The sequence below is a fragment of the Salmo salar genome, chromosome 14, assembly GCF_965601325.2.
Source record: "Salmo salar chromosome 14, fSalSal1, whole genome shotgun sequence".
NCBI lineage: Eukaryota > Metazoa > Chordata > Actinopteri > Salmoniformes > Salmonidae > Salmo > Salmo salar.
Window position 1 is genome coordinate 10,697,384 of NC_138304.1, and position 14,662 is coordinate 10,712,045.

The window sequence follows — 14,662 nt, forward strand, 5'->3', positions numbered from 1 at the left end:
TGGTAAATAGTGTGGTCTACAGCTTATCATGATATACTTTACCTCAGGCAAGCAAAACCTCGAGACTTCCTTAGATTTTGTGCACCAGCTGTTGTTTATAAATATACATAGACCGCCACCCCTTGTCTTACGTGAGGCCGCTGTTCTATCCTGAAGAAAAAGCATAAAATCCACCAGCTGTATTTTATTCAAGTCGTCGTTCAGCCACGACTCGGTGAAACATAAGATATTACAGTTTTTAATGTCCCGTTGGTAGGATATACATGATCGTAGTTTATCTATTTTATTATCCATTGATTGTACGTTGGCTAATAGGACCGATGGTAGAGGAAGATTACTCACTCGCCCTCGGATCCTTACAAGGCACTCAGACCTTTGTCCCCAATATCTCTGTCTCTTTCTCCTGCGAATGACGGGGATGAGGGCCATGTTGGGCGTCTGAAGTAAATCCTTCCCGTCCGACTCATTAAAGAAAAAGTTTTGTCCGGTACGGGGTGAATAATCTCTGTGCTGATATCTAGAAGCTCTTTTCGGTCATAAGACATGGTTGGCAGAAACATTATGTACAAAATAAGTTACAAATAACACAAAAAGACACACACAATAGCACAATTGGTTAAGGGACCGTAAAACGGCAGCCATCTCCTCCGGTGCCATTATGATACATTATGATGCAGATGCCTTGGATAAGATTTGTAAGATTACAGACCTAAACCTGTAGTCGTACCATGAGCCTGGCGGTGTTGAGAGAGGGTGCTCTTTGGTTAAGCTTGTCCAGGTTGTCAGGCAAAGAAAAAGTGGACTTCCTGAATGCCCCGGTGACACCAAAGGAGTTGTTCTGGCCCCCTGTCACCGCCATGTGCCAGAAGTGTGACATGCGTAAGAAAAAAGGCAAAGCCTTCAACTTCTGCCTGCCCTGCACACCCGGGACCCGTGGCAGCCCATTGGTTCCTGGAACTATCCAAAAAGCTGACTCTGGGGGACCAAAACCCCTGGTGACGTAGCAGACTGCCAATACCCAGGTTAGACCCTTCAACCAGGGCAAACCTGGAGGTAAACAGTCCTTTGTGGCAGCCGCAGCAAGGTTCCGCCCTCTTAACACCCTATGGTCGACGTCCGCGCCCCCATGGAAATCTAATTAGCATAATTCAAAATCCCCATAAAAATCTGTTAGTTTAAGCTAGATATCTGTTTTTGCATTGATCCTCCGCATCCGCCTATGTCGCACTTCCGCATCTGCGGTGAAAGGTGACAGAGCTAGAGTGGTGTTTGTCAGACCATGAGACATCCCGAGTATCTGTTGTTCCATGTGGTGAATCTGTTATTCAATGCGTTTGTATGGGCTAATAACAGTAAAGCCAAAAAGTAATTTTCATCAAATACATTTTTTGCAATATTTTTTTTTATACTTCAAGGGGTCTTAAAATTCAAAATCAAATAGCAAAATTAGTAAAGTATATTTTTGGTCTTTATCTGTCTAGTACTGTCTTTTTGCAAGCTAGGGCCATCTATTTTAAGTGCTGCCTGTCTTCCCAGTAGCCTACTGGGTGTGTGAACTGCTGATTGCTCATAACTTGCAAATGATTGTTGACATATCAACCAGGATTAAGGGGTCATTTGTGACTTGTTTTGTTAATCAGTGGCTGTATTGGAGGGGGAGTGGTTTACCTCTCCTAGGCAATCAGCAATTAGTACAAGGAGGTGTGCTCTTCACCTCTGCTAGGCAATAAACAATGTGTTAGTACAGTTTCCCCTGGTTTCTCAGCGGAGTTCGTGTCAGCGGCAGTTTCGTTGGCAAAACTAAGATGTTTCTGTAGAGTTGTTCGTGGAAGGAAAGAGAGGAAGGCTCCACACCACTCTCACTTTAGTATCTTACCTAGTTATTTTCTGATGATCTCATTTGTGACTTTGGCAACTCTGTGTGTGTTTTCTATACTTGTTCGCTCCTCTCTGTAGGCTTTACAGACTCGCCCCACCCCTTGGCTGCAACCCTTCTAATTTAGAGTATCCTGCACGCACAACCCATGTGTGGAAATCCTGGTATCTGAAAGTGTTTGGAACTGTCGATCAGCATTCAAGAACGCAGACTTAATCTCAGCCTATGCTGCTCTTCAGTCCCTTTTAGGCACCATTGGAGACATGGATCACCCCAGAGAACACTGCTACTCCAGCTGGTCTCTCTTCATCTGACTACATTTTCTCTCATAGTCCAAGAGCATCTGGTCGTCCCGGTGGTGGCACAGGGCTACTCACTTCTCCTAACTGGAGATTTTTCTATTTTTCCCTCTCCCACCTGTCCATCTCATTTGAATTCAATGCTGTCACTGTCAATTGTCCACTCAAGCTTAACATTTGTCATCTATCGCCCACCAGGTGCCTTTGGAGAGTTTCTCAATGAGCTTGACACCTTGATAAGCTCATTTCCTAATGATGGCTCACTGCTCTTCGTATTTGGCAACTTCAACCTCTCGACGTCTGCCTTCGATTAATTTCTTTCCAACTCTCTCTGTTCCCTCCTTGCCTCTTTTGACCTCACCCTTTCCCAATCCCCTCCAACTCACAAGGCAGGCAACACGCTTGACCTCATCTTTACTAGAGGCTGTTTGCCCACTAATCTCACTGCAACTCCCCTCCAGGTCTCTGATCACTATTTTGTTTCCTTCGGTCTCCTTTTCCTCCAACCCTAACCACTCAGCCCCTACACAGATGATCATGTGCCGTCGCAATCTTTGCTCCTCTTCTATCCTATCATCTCTCCCTTCTGCTAAATTCTTCTGTCTCCTGATTCTGCCTCTTCAACCCTACTCTCCTCCCCCTATGACTCGCACTGTTCCCTTTCCTCCTTGCCGGCTAGGCCCTCCCCTCCTGCTCCATGGCAGTGACTAATTGCGAGCTTATAGAACATGACTGCGGGCAGCTGAGCAAAAATGGAGGAAAACTAAACTTCCTTATCATCCTTTCACTCCATCCTCTCTACCTTCTCTTCCTCTGTATTTGCTGCTAAAGCCACTCTATCACTCTAACCCTAAACTATTTCCACCTTCTCTCTCCTTAATCCTGCACACCCTCCCTCCTCCCTCTCTGCAGACGACTTTGTCAACCACTTTGAAAAGAAGGTTGACATCTGCTCCTCCGCCAATTGAGTTCACTGGTCCCACTCACACAGAACTACCCTACGCATTAACCTCTTTCTCCCTTCACTCTCCAGATGAAATCTTGAGACTAGTGAGGTTTGGCTGCCAAACAAACCTGCCAGCTTGACCCCATTCCCTCCTCCCTTCTGGAGACCTCCCATTCCTTACTTCCCTGACCACTGGCTGCATCCCCTCTGACTTCAAAATGGCCTGAGTTGCTCCCCTTCTGAAGAAGCCAACATTCGACTCATCTGACGTCAAAAACTATAGACCTGTATCCATTCTTTTATTTTCAAAACACTTGAGCGCGCTGTCTCTGACCAACTGTCTTGTTGTCTCTCTCAGAACGATTTTCTTGACCCTAAACAGTCAGGCTTCAAGACGGGCCACTCAACCGAGACTGCTCTTTTCTGTGTCATGGAGGCTCTCCGCATGGCCAAAGCTGACTCTCTCCTCTGTTCTCATCCTCCTAGCTATATCTGCTGCCTTTGACACAGTGAACCATCCGATCCTACTCTCCACCCTCGACGGGCTGGGCGTCTCAGGCTCTGCACACTCCTGGATTGCATCCTACCTGGCTGGCCGCTCCTATTATGTGTTGTGGAGAAGATCTACAGTGCATTCGGAAATTATTTAGACCCCTTCACTTTTTCCACATTTTGTTACATTACAGCCTTATTCTAAAATGGATTTAAAAAAAGGATTTTCCTCAATCTACAAACAATGCCCTATATTGAAAAGCTAAAATGTTTTTAGAAATGTTTGCAAATTTATAAATAATATAACACCGATACCTTTTTACTAAAGTATTCATCCTGTTTCCATTGATCATCCTTGAGATGTTTCTACAATTCGATTGATTGGACAGGATTTGGAAAGGCACACACCTGTCTATATAAGGTCCCACAGTTGACAGTGCATGTCAGAGCAAAAACCAAGCCATGATGTCGAAGGAATTGTCCATAGAGGTCCGAGACAGGATTGTGTCGGTCACTCTACAGCACTCCACCAATCAGGCCTTAATGGTAGAGTGGCCAGATGGAAGCCACTCCTCAGTAAAAGGTACATGACAGCCCACTTGGAGTTTGCCAAATGCACCTAAAGGACTCTCAGACCATGAGAAACAAGATTCTCTGGTCTGATGAAACCAAGATTGAACTCTTTGGCCTGAAAGCCAAGCATCACGTCTGGAGGAAACCTGGCACCATCCCTGCGGTGAAGCATGGTGGCAGCATCATGCTGTGTGGATTTTTAGCGGCAGGGACTGGGAGACTAGTCTGGATCGAGGGGAAAGATGAACGGAGCAAAGTACAGAGAGATCCTTGACGAAAACATGCTCCAGAGCGCTCCGGACCTCAGACTGGGGTGAAGGTTCACCTTCCAACAGGACAATGACCTTAAGCACACAGTCAACACAATGCAGGAGTGGCTTCGGGACAAGTCTCTGAATGTCCTTGAGTGTCATACCCAAGAAGACTCAAGGCTGTAATTTCTGCCAAAGCCGCTTCAACAAAGTACTGAGTAAAGACTCTGAATACTTATTTAAATGTGTTATTTCCGTTTTCTTTTTTATATATACACATTTGAAAAAAACTGTTTTTGCTTTGTCATTATGGAGTATTGTGTGTAGATTGAGAAAAAAACTAACAATTTAATAAATTTTATAATAAGGCTGTAACGTAACAAAATGTGGAAAAAGTCAGGGAGTCAACGCACTGTATGTCTGCACCACATACGCTCACTACTGCTGTCCCCAGGGCTCGGATCTTGGCCCTCTATACACCAAGTCACTCGGCTCCGTCATCCTCACATGGTCTCTCCTATCATTGCTATGCGGATGACACTCAACTACTTTTCTCTTTCCCCCATTCTGACACCCTGCGTGCCTGGCAGATATCGTAGCTTGGATGTCGGCCCACCACCTCAAGCTAAGGCCTGCCCACTCAATGACCTCTCCACCATGGTTGACAACTCCACAGTGTTCCCAGAGTGCAAAGAACCTTGGCGTGACCCTGGACAACACCCTGACGTTCTCTGCAAACATCAAAGCAGTGACTCACTCCTGCAGGTTCATGCTCTAAAACATCCGTAGAGTACAACCCTACCTCACACAGGAATTGGCGGAAGTCCTAATCCAGGCACTTGTCATCTCCCGTCTGGATTACTGCAACTCGTTGTTGGCTGGGTTCCCCGCTTGTGCCATAAAACCTCTACAACTTATCCAGAAAGCTGCAGCCCGCCTGGTTTTCAAACTTGCCAAGTTCTCCATTGCTACCCCGCTCCATGGTGCACTCCACTACAAGACCAAGCTGTTTGCCTACAGAGCAGCAAGAGGAACAGCCCATGCTCAAAACTTACACCCCAACCCAAGCACTCCGTTCTACCACCTCTAGTCTCTTGGCCCTCCAACCCCTACGCGAGGGCAGCTCGCGCTCAGCCCAGTCCAAGCTCTTTTCTGTGTTGGTACCCAAATTGTGGAACCAGCTTCCCCCTGAAGCTAGGACAGCAGAGTCCCTGCCCATCTCCCGAAAGCACCTGAAACCCTACCTCTTCAAAGAGCATCTTAAATAATAACCTTCCTCACCTTGACACCCCGCCCCCCCCCCAAAAAAAAGAAATCCTGAACCAACAAAATTGCACTTGACCCCCCCTTACTATGCCTGTGATACGTGGTTGTCCCACCTAGCCATCTTAATTGGGATCGGTGTCCCGTCCGCTGGATGGTTGAGCTAACGTAGGCTAATGCGATTAGCATGAGGTTGTAAGTAACAAGAACATTTCCCAGGACATAGACATATCTGATATGGGCAGAAAGCATAAATGATTTAATCTAACTGCACTGTCCAATTTACTGTAGCTATTACAGTGAAATAATACCATGCTATTGTTTGAGGAGAGTGCACAATTTTGAACATTAAAAGTTATTAATAAACAAATTAGGCACATTTGGGCAGTCTTGATACAACAGTTTGAACATAAATGCAATGGTTCATTGGATCAGTCTAACACTTTGCACATACACTGCTGCCATCTAGTGGCCAATCTAAATTGCACCTAGGCTGAAATAATACATTATGGCCTTTCTCTTGCATTTCAAAGTTTTCTTTGTATTATCTTTTACCAGATCTATTATCCTACATTCCTTTTCCACACACTTCAAAGTGTTTCATTTCAAATGGTACCAAGATTATGCATATCCTTGCTTCAGGGCCTGAGCTACAAGCAGTTAGATTTGGGTATGTCATTTTAGGTGAAAATTGACCGTCTGCTAAATGACTAAAATGTGGCAGTGGGAGGCACGTCTATGAAAAAATAAATAAGATTCCATGTGCAGCAGCTCACGTTCATGGTCTTGCTCACATGGAAAAATAGAGGAGCTGCATTCCCAAGTGCCCTCCCTCCCCTAGACTCTCACTTCAACACCTTTTCAGGTTCCAGCCAGGAACCTGAAAAGGAATGCTCTCCCTCCGGTCTCAGACTAACAGAGCAGGATGACGGATTGCCAGTTGCCATCTGTTTTGGTCCTTCTCTTATGCCCTGCACATTCTGCCTAAAAACGGTCCATTCTGTGCAAGCGAACACAGTTGAATAGGTTCACGAATACACCTCAGAACGCCATGAGGGGGAACCATCACTCTAGGTGAGGAACAGGTTTTCTTGGCTAACTCCCTTAGCCCACTCTCTTAGGGCACCTTTATCAGGCGACAGAGCCCCATACAGCTATCTGTACCTCCCTTTACAGGAGTGAGCAGCTGGGTATACTTTTGCTGTTGTTAATCTTCATTTTAGGAGTAGGGACAAGAAAGACCAGACACATTGCTACTCTACTGCTTAGGATTAGGACGTCTGGGTAACCAATATGTTTCCTTCTTCCTTTTTAGCTACACTGTTTGATGGCTTATGTTATTCCGCCGGCTGCTCTGTCTTGCCGATATCACCGCTTGGTGACACCGTATAGCCAAACCTATTGCTGCAAACCTGTTGCTGCTCACTAGGGGCACAGTCTAAGAGGATCAAGTATGTTTTTCAGAAAATAACACTGCTCATATGCCTTGTACACATTGTGAGGTATCCCAGTTACTGGGACACACTCTCTGCCCCTTTGGCAGCGTTGTTGCACTCATGGGTGCGCATGACACGCGTATTCCAACCTCTAGAGAGCCCGCTGCTAGAAGTGACAACCCTGAGGGTTTTTTTGCCGACTCCATCGCCAAGTAGTGAAAATGCACCACAGGGGGAGGGAGGGGGTGATGCCAGCACACCAATGGCAAGGGTGATGCCTTATGCTTTTTCCTTCTCTATGCCTGACACTCCCCACTCTGGTAAACATAGTGAGGAAACAAGGCTCATTCCTCATCTTAGAGTCCCTCTACAGCCAGGGAAGCTCTGGTTTACAGAGATCACTCTCCTGCTTTACAACCAGCCCTGGCAGCTACCATTTACGCAGGGATCTTTTGACCCAAGTGAACAAGGGGATTTTCTACTCTCACCCAGAAGCCATGGCCCTCTGGGCCTGGCCTGTGAGTGGATACATTTGAATACGACAGGATTGCAACGCAAGGTCATTGAGACTATCCAAAATGAAAGTTGGATGTTTGGAATGTCAGAACACTGTTTCAAATGGGGCGCCTTGCTCAAGCAATACAACAGATGCACAAATACAAACTCTGTTAGGAGTTACAGAAGAAATATGGCCAGCTGAAGGAAAAAGGAGACTGGCAAGTGGGGACTCCATTCTTAATTTGTCAAGCACAAATAGAAGTACCCAAGCATGATGTCCTACTCATAATAGGAGTTGGAGAAGACAATCATGCAAGAGAAATAGTTAATGGGGAAATATGGCATCGGTGCAAGAAATGAAAATGGTGAACGTCTGTGCAGTTTGTGTGAAGAAATGAACTCGGTCATAGGTGGCACCCTGTTCGAGCATAAAAGGATACACAAGCTTGCATGTAAATCACCAGATGGCAAGACAGAAAGTCAGATTGACCACATTCTGATAAACAGCAAGTGAATATCTCTGCAGGATGTATGAGTCAAAAGAATGGCAGACATCAGCAGCGAGCACAATATGCCGATTGGAAAAAATATGAATGAAGCTGAGGAGGGCCAAACTGGAAACATCGTTTTGATCTATCCAAGTTGGAACACCCAGACGTGAAGAAGGATTTCAACGTCATCCTAAATAACAGGTTTACTATCCTAGAAGATGATACGGAGTTAACCATAGAAAGCTTCAACAAAGCTATGGAAGAAGGAGGGGGGGGGAAAAGTGCTTGGTCACAAGAAATCCAGAGCAGAGGAATGGATATCCCAATCCACCTGGAGAAAAATGGAAGATTGGAAACACATACGAAAACGTCTGCTTGATGCCATATCTACTCTACTGAAGGAAAGGGTAGAAAAATAATACTCAGCAAAGGACAGAGGTCAAGAAAGGAGCAAGGAAAGACGAGAATATAGCTGCGAGCAGCAATGAACATGGTTCACAGGACGACAGAAGGGACACAAGGTCAGTTAGAGTGCTTGCTTTGTTATCCATCTTCCTTTATGTGCAATGATGAGTCTAAATACAAAATCTGGAGTGAATTTGGCGTATGGTTCATGTGGAAAAGATGATTGCAGATGATTTTGAGCACAAACCGCAGCAGTTAAGCTCCTGCTAGAAATTTCTAAGCAGACAGAATGCACTCTAATGTGCTATATTTTTAAAATGTCCTTTTCAAAAGCTTCGAATGTATATTTTTTTTTATTCAAAGGAAGTGCACTTTTTCCAACAACAGGACCAATTACAGGATTTATCAGCTTCAGGAAAAGCTAGAAAGCCACTGAAATCTTCTGAGAACAACTATGTCGGAAAAACACATTTCAATGTCCTCAGGACTAAAGTATTGACAAACAAGTGCAAAAAGAAATTACAAGAGTATTACATATCCGGAGGATAATAAACTAACAATCAGTAAACCTGTGAGTAAACTTGAGACACTTAAAGGGGAGGTGGGCCTACTCCTTTAATGATACTGGACTGAGCATAATTGTATCTTACTATAAGTCATTATTATTACTTATATTTAAGAATATTTTATTATTTCAATAATTGTATAAACCTCAATTGAAATATTTCAAAAAACCAAACAAAAGTCATTATAAAAAAAAAATCATCCCAGCATTGTTCAAGAGAAACATTGTCCAAGAACTTGTCATGGAGATTGTTTACCCTGAATAATTACAAAGCACAGATGCCAAGAATCAAAGTATCTGTGCTTTAAAACCACTATGTCCATTTATGCGGATTTTACCAAGACAAAAAACAAATGGACTAATATACACTGCTCAAAAAAATAAAGGGAACACTAAAAGAACACATCCTAGATCTGAATGAATGAAATAATCTTATTAAATACTTTTTTCTTTACATAGTTGAATGTGCTGACAACAAAAATCACACAAAAATAATCAATGGAAATCCAATTTATCAACCCATGGAGGTCTGGATTTGGAGTCACACTCAAAATTAAAGTGGAAAACCACACTACAGGCTGATCCAACTTTGATGTAATGTCCTTAAAACAAGTCAAAAGGAGGCTCAGTAGTGTGTGTGACCTCCACGTGCCTGTATGACCTCCCTACAACGCCTGGGCATGCTTCTGATGAGGTGGCGGATGGTCTCCTGAGGGATCTCCTCCAAGACCTGGACTAAAGCATCCGCCAACTCCTGGACAGTCTGTGGTGCGGGCGGGCCAGTCCATAGCATCAATGCCTTCCTCTTGCAGGAACTGCTGACACACTCCAGCCACATGAGGTCTAGATTTGTCTTGCATTAGGAGGAACCCAGGGCCAACCGCACCAGCATATGGTCTCACAAGGGGTCTGAGGATCTCATCTCGGTACCTAATGGCAGTAAGGCTACCTCTGGCGAGCACATGGAGGGCTGTGTGGCCCCCAAAGAAATGCCACCCCACACGTCGACCCACCGCCAAACCGGTCATGCTGGAGGTTGTTGCAGGCAGCAGAACGTTCTCCACGGCGTCTCCAGACTCTGTCACGTGCTCAGTGTGAACCTGCTTTCATCTGTGAAGAGCACAGGGCGCCAGTGGCGAATTTGCCAATCTTGGTGTTCTCTGGCAAATGCTAAACGTCCTGCACGGCGGTGTTGGGCTGTAAGCACAACCCCCACCTGTGGACGTCGGGCCCTCATACCACCCTCATGGAGTCTGTTTCTGACCGTTTGAGCAGACACATGCACATTTGTGGCCTGCTGGAGGTCACTTTGCAGGGCTCTGGCAGTGCTCCTCCTGCTCCTCCTCCTGCTGCTGGGTTTTTGTCCTCCTACGGCCTCCTCCACGTCTCCTGATGTACTGGCCTGTCTCCTGGTAGCGCCTCCATGCTCTGGACACTACGCTGACAGACACAGCAAACCTTCTTGCCACAGCTCGCATTGATGTGCCATCCTGGATGAGCTGCACTACCTGAGCCACTTGTGTGGGTTGTAGACTCCGTCTCATGCTACCACTAGAGTGAAAGCACCGCCAGCATTCAAAAGTGACCAAAACATCAGCTAGGAAGCATAGGAACTGAGAAGTGGTCTGTGGTCCCCACCTGCAGAACCACTCCTTTATTGGGGGTGTCTTGCTAATTGCCTATAATTTCCACCTGTTGTCTATTCCATTTGCACAACAGCATGGGAAATGTATTGTCAATCAGTGTTGCTTCCTAAGTGGACAGTTTGATTTCACAGAAGTGTGATTGACTTGGAGTTACATTGTGTTGTTTAAGTGTTCCCTTTATTTTTTTGAGCAGTATATTATTTTCCACAATGATAGATCAGCCATATTGAAGACAGTGCTGTGCAGATCCTATCCCTATGTAAGAGAACAGGATATTAATGATTATTATAAATAAGGACGCAGAACTTGATATTCCCAAATTAACCATGGACATTTATGACAGTGGAACTGTACCACAGTAATGAAGAAGATCACGTCAACCTTTCCACTTTCAGGTGTCACGTCGACCCTTCATCATCCAGAGGAGCCACGTCGACCCTTCCCCCATCATCCAGAGGAGCCACGTCGACCCTTCCCCCATCATCCAGAGGAGCCACGTCGACCCTTCCCCCATCATCCAGAGGAGCCACGTCGACCCTTCCCCCATCATCCAGAGGAGCCACGTCGACCCTTCCCCCTTCATCCAGAGGAGCCACGTCGACCCTTCCCCCTTCATCCAGAGGAGCCACGTCGACCCTTCCCCCTTCATCCAGAGGAGCCACGTCGACCCTTCCCCCTTCATCCAGAGGAGCCACGTCGACCCTTCCCCCTTCATCCGGAGGAGCCACGTCGACCCTTCCCCCTTCATCCGGAGGAGCCACGTCGACCCTTCCCCCTTCATCCGGAGGAGCCACGTCGACCCTTCCCCCTTCATCCGGAGGAGCCACGTCGACCCTTCCCCCTTCATCCGGAGGAGCCACGTCGACCCTTCCCCCTTCATCCGGAGGAGCCACGTCGACCCTTCCCCCTTCATCCGGAGGAGCCACGTCGACCCTTCCCCCTTCATGCAGAGGAGCCACGTCGACCCTTCCCCCTTCATCCAGAGGAGCCACGTCGACCCTTCCCCCTTCATCCAGAGGAGCCACGTCGACCCTTCCCCCTTCATCCAGAGGAGCCACGTCGACCCTTCCCCCTTCATCCAGAGGGTCTACGAAAGATAACTGAGAGACATAACAAGGAAACTCTAGCTAACCCAACTGATTGAAGGCCCGACTAGGATAACAAAATCCACAAAGACACAACTGGACTTCATTTTCTCCAATAAGTCTGACTGAATAAAAAATCATGCAACTTAATTTCTGGTTTATCTAACCACAATCTTACTTTGGTTGCAACAAAACTCACCAAACAGGACCAAAAGTAACATCAGTCGCATTCCTAAAAGAGATTTGGATCTTTTTGAAGATAAACTAAGGCAAATCAAATGGTCTGAAATCATTTATGGTGTACAATGTCTTCAGAAAGTATTCCTACCCCTTGACTTATTCCACATTTTGTTGTTACAGCCTGAATTCAAAATGGATTAAATTAACTTTTTTTCACCCATCTACACACTATACCCCATAATGACAAAGTGAAAAGTACCTTGGGCCAAATTTGGTGTCCTATGGTTCATAAAATAAAATGTTTGCATATTAACGTATGTGGTAATATGCATCTGTTTTGACTTTGTAACACTAATGCTTAGAATAATCATACAAATATATTTATCTCATGGACCAAAAGTCAGATTTGGTCTTTAGTTTGAGAAAATAACATTGATGCATTCAAAGATGGCCACACTATACCAGCAGATGCATATTACCACGTACATTAATATGCAAACATTTTCTTTTTATGAACCATAGGACCAAAGGACACCAAATTTGGCCCAAGGTACATGTCTTAACTTCTTGCGGATCTTTAGGATGCTAGCGTCCCATCTGGCCAACATCCGAGGATATTGCAGAGTGCGAAATTCAAATTAAATTACTATAAATATTTAACTTTCATGAAATCACAAGTGCAATAAATCAAAATAAAGCTTAACTTGTTGTTAATCCAGCCGCCGTGTCAGATTTCAAAAAGGTTTTACGGTGAAAGCAAAACATGCGATTATCTGAGGACAGCGCCCAACACACAAATGCATAACAAATCATTTTCAACCAGGGAGTTGCGACACAAAAGTCAGAAATAGCGATATAATATGACTTACCTTTTGAAGATCTTCTGTTTGCACTCCAAAAGGGCCCAGTTACATTACAAATGGTCCTTTTGTTCGATAAAGTCCTTCTTTATATTCATAAAAACTCAGTTTAGCGGGTGCGCTTCAGTCAATAATCCACTCGGTTTCCCTCCTTCAAAATGCATACAAAATGAATCCCAAATGTTACCAATAAACTTATCCAAACATGTCAATCAACGTTTATAATCAATCCTTAGGTACCCTAATACGCAAATAAACAATACAATTTAAGACGAAGAATCGTTATTGTCTTTACCGGAGATAAACAAAAAGAACGCGCTCTCTTGGCCATGTGCTTGGAAACACTACAGCCAAAATGGGAGCCACTTAGAAAAACTACAACTTCTCCCTCATTTTTCCAAAAACCAGGCTGAAACTCTTTCTAAAGACTGTTGACATCTAGTGGAAGCCCTAGGAACTGCAATCTGGGTCGATTTCGCCCTATTATAAAAGTGCCAGCCATTGAAATCAGTGGTATGCTGATTTATTTTTTATGTTTTTTCCTCCATTTCAGTTCTGTTATACTCACAGACATTATTTTAAGAGTTTTAGAAACTTTAGAGTGTTTTCTATCCAAATCTACCAATTTATATGCATATCCTAGCTTCTGGGCCTGAGTAGCCGGCAGTTTACTTTGGGCACGTTTTTCATCCGGACGTCAAAATACCGCCCCCTATCCCAAAGAAGTTCCCTTAGTTTTTCTCAAACTAAGTTATTGGTGAAAAGAAGGTTGAGTTATTGACAAATCAAAAATCAGATTTTACGTGCCCATTTAAACCACTGTAAATCCACTCCACAGTGGCCTATCAACTTGTCATCACTAGCATGGATGTCCCTAAGGTGAACTACACTGAATTTGGTATTGATATAAAAAAACAAGGAAACGATTAACTCATTCTTTGTTTGTACAGATGAACGTGGTACCTTCAGGTGTTTGGAAATTGCTCCCAAGGATGAACCAGACTTGTGGAGGTCTACAATTTTTTTTCTGGGGTCTTGGCTGATTTCTTTTGATTTTCCCATGTCAAGCAAAGAGGCACTGAGTTTGAAGGTAGGCCTTGAAATACATCCACAGGTACACCTCCAATTGACTCAAATGATGTCAATTAGCCTTTCAGAAGCTTCTAAAGCCATGACATTTTCTGGAATTTTCCAAGCTGTTTAAAGGCATAGTCAACTTAGTGTATGTAAACTTCTGATCCACTGGAATTGTGAAACAGTGAATTATAAGTGAAATAATCTGTCTGTAGACAATTGTTGGAAAAATTACATGTGTCATGCACAAAGTAGATGTCCTAACCAACTTGCCAAAACTATAGTTTGTTAGCAAGAAATTTGTGGAGTGGTTGTAAAACAAGTTTTAAATGACTCCAACTAAGTGTATGTAAACTTCTGACTTCAACTGTACCATGGGCCTACATACAGAATTTCGAACATATGGTTCATGAGAATACTGTACGATTTTCAAAGGTTGTCCAAAATTTCCAAGATTGATAAAAATGTATCCTGACGGACCTTATGGGTCCTTGAGGAAAATGTGTTCAGCATGAGGAACGACACCTACATATACTGAACAAAAGTATTAACGCAACAATTTCAAAGATTTTGCTGAGTTACAGTTCATGTAAGGAAATCAGTCAATTGAAATAAATTCATTAGGCCCTAATCTATGGATTTCACGACTGGGCAGGGGCGCAGCCATGGGTGGGCCTGGGAGGGCATAAACCCACCCACTTGGGAGCCAGGCCGACCTAATG

The 14,662-nt window shown here is 44.5% G+C and overlaps 1 protein-coding gene across 1 annotated transcript in view; it reads right to left on the reverse strand.

The window, feature by feature from the left end:
- LOC106568737 (potassium channel subfamily T member 2) overlaps positions 1-14,662 on the reverse strand; it is a 74,230-nt gene that overhangs the window by 22,063 nt on the left and 37,505 nt on the right. The gene's annotated exons all lie outside the window — the stretch shown is intronic.